The sequence below is a fragment of the Hypomesus nipponensis genome, chromosome 26 (assembly GCF_054491055.1).
Source record: "Hypomesus nipponensis isolate SF chromosome 26, ASM5449105v1, whole genome shotgun sequence".
In the NCBI taxonomy this organism is placed as follows: Eukaryota; Metazoa; Chordata; class Actinopteri; order Osmeriformes; family Osmeridae; genus Hypomesus; species Hypomesus nipponensis.
This window is the reverse complement of record NC_140386.1, coordinates 9,749,086-9,752,076: the sequence shown is the minus strand read 5'-3', so window position 1 is coordinate 9,752,076 and position 2,991 is coordinate 9,749,086.

Below are 2,991 nucleotides of genomic sequence, written 5' to 3'. Positions count from 1 at the left end.
GTAAACAATATGCAGCCTATAGGAAATCCGCAACGTGTTTAAACGGACAGTTTGCTGGTACGCAAATCGGCGCTAGGGGGCAGGGAGGCGACTTTATTCACTGTCCAACTTGAAATTCAAAAGCATCCTTACAAATAAATCGACAGTGTGGTGGTAGGTATGTCATTAAGTGGCATGATGTAGATATGTCTGTATGACATAACTGAGGGTTGGAATAATCAGTTAAAACGGGTTTAAGTAGGCTGTTTTTATTAAGTTTAGTGTAATTTATATAAACCAGTCCTTAAGTCAGCACATCAGAGTTGAATTGAGACTTAACTAATGACTGTAGTTGTCACATTTACCGTCATTAGTTTATGTGAGTTTGCTGGTCGATTCCGTTTTCTTAGTTTAGTTGCACCAATTTGAAAGACGGAAAATCCTCGAGATAATTGTATTAGATCCTATAAGACCTCGTCATTCTTTCATCCTTTTTTAATCGTTGGGTTCAAGAAGGTATTAATCTAAATGAACTCTCCATGACAAGTTCAAGCTATTGAACAAAATCCGATTTCCAATTGACTTTAGGATCACGTTTGAGCGAGGATCGAGTACCAGCGTTGAGCCGATTGGCGCGCCACACAGCGCCCATCAGCGATTGGTGCGTTGGGAAGAGATCACAAGAACAGCGGCAGCGGTTGACAACACACAGGACATGGCACAAGGACAGATATGAGTAAAACGTATCGACCAGGATGATTTCTCATTACGAATATGGATCTATTGCCGTCTAACTGGTTCAGATTATTTTCATGTGCTGTAGGCATCATATTTCTCATCACACTGATAAATGGTAAGTTCAATTGTTCTCTCGTTTGTTTTGGGGGTGGTGAAAACTGAAATAGTTTGTATTATATTTAATCATAAGTTTTATTGTCACTGTATTCAACATCATGTTTGATGGAATTTCATCAGATATGGATATAACCTAAATAAAAGTTAATAATAATACTAATTTCCATTTGAGGCATTGATTGGTAAATTACATTAATTTAACATATTTGTTTATGCTTTAATTTAAAATATTTCAGCAAGGGAGTCTTCACTGTGGTCATGTCGATAAAGCTCCAATACTCTTTATATTGTCTTTCTACTTTTCAATATTGGAAAATAAATCAAATGTTGAACTATATCATGGTGGTGGAGTGTGGTTGAATGATCACTGGTATGTTTGCAACCCAATGCTGTTTTTCATGATATAAAATGCTCTCACATAAAATATTAATGCACTTTGCCAGCAGACTCTAGAACATGTTCTGCACTGACCGGACACAGTAATCAGTTGTCATATTAACAAAATATCGGCAGGTACAGTGGTACAGTCTGGGTATTGAGTAATATAGCTTGCATGGCTAGAATTATTTACGTAAGATTGTATGGTGACATCATTGCTCTCATTCAGAACTGAAGGCAGGATTTAAAAAGGACCACAGGAGCCAAGGAGAAGGGACAAGTAACAGATCAGACAATAGGGGCCAACGTAAGCCCCCATGGGGGGTAGGACCTCGGAGGGGAGCAGGGAGGGTGCACATGCATCCCAGTAACTCACTAAACGCCCACAAACGTGTTCAACATGTTGTGTTATCACCAGTAATACAACCAGCAGCTATCCATCAGAGGTGGTCAGGTCTTGTACACGTGAGCTAAAGAGAGGCCCTCCCTCCCTTTAGAGATCGCGCTGGACAAAGAGCTATACTGGGCATTAGCATATGAAAGAAGCCTAGCATGGTGTGGAAAAGGGATGTCTGGTTGGACGATCTTGGGATTGGAACGCACGGTTACAGCAACAGGCTGTTTCTTTTTTTTTGGAACTACAACCCCAACACCTCCAACCGACCCCCTGGAAAGGTTCCCAAACGGATCATGCTGGGATGGAGTCTAGACACTCCTAAGCTACTCATGGTCAAATGGGAATCCTCTCTGTGAGATTGAAATGTACCCCCTTAATCTATAACCACATTTAGCAGAGACAGAAACCATCCATGAAATGGTAATGCCAAATAAATTTATGATCCATAACTAGTGTATACTTGCAGTGGTTGTGGATCAGAACCACGAAACAGTTCCTACATACATATACTATATTATCAACACGTCTGTCAGATACAGGGTATGAATACGCATTATAGTCTTACTGATAGCTGGGTTTGAATAACTGAATTGAATGAACTGATTCCCTAATTAGTATGTGTGGTAGTGTGCTTCTTCCCAAACAATAATTAGAAAGAGCTTAACGCGTTGCTGGCAGTCTGTCACGTTGAGACAAAGCCCCGCCGATACGAACGACAGCGTGTGCTTCACATTCTTCACTGTATGAATCATGTACTGATGAATGTCCACAAGTGACTGACTTCTGTCTGAATGCGGTCGCCATGGCGATGGAGCGAATGCAGAGATGGAGCCGTGGTATTGGTTGCCATGGAGGCGAGCCGTGATGCTCTTTGTGAGGCCTCTTAAGTTTGTAAGCGTCCTTGTGCAGAGAGAATGAGTGGAAGAAGGCCATTTTTTTGGGGGGGGGGGGGGGGGGGGGGGGGGAGGAGGGGGAAGGGTGCATTGTGTGACAATTCAAAGCACAAATCTCCTCTAGGCAGAATGCTAAAATGATCGACTGTTTGGAGCTAGAGCACGCCTCTACTGTGTGTATACCGGAGTTATATTTATTCAATACACCATGGCAAAACTATTAGGACAGAGACTTCAGTCCTCATAGTCAAATAGTATTTGTATTTGATCCCCCCCAAGTATTTGATCCCCCCCAAGGTCAATGATGCCATGTGACACTTCCTGTGTTCAGGTGTGCCGGCCAATCGGACGGACGACCCGTGCTCTCCTAACCCGTGCAACAACCGTGCCATCTGCCGTAGCCGTGGTGACGGCTACTCGTGTTTCTGCGTGCCCGGCTACCAGGGCCGGCTCTGCCAGCTGGAGGTGGATGAGTGTGCGTCCCAGCCA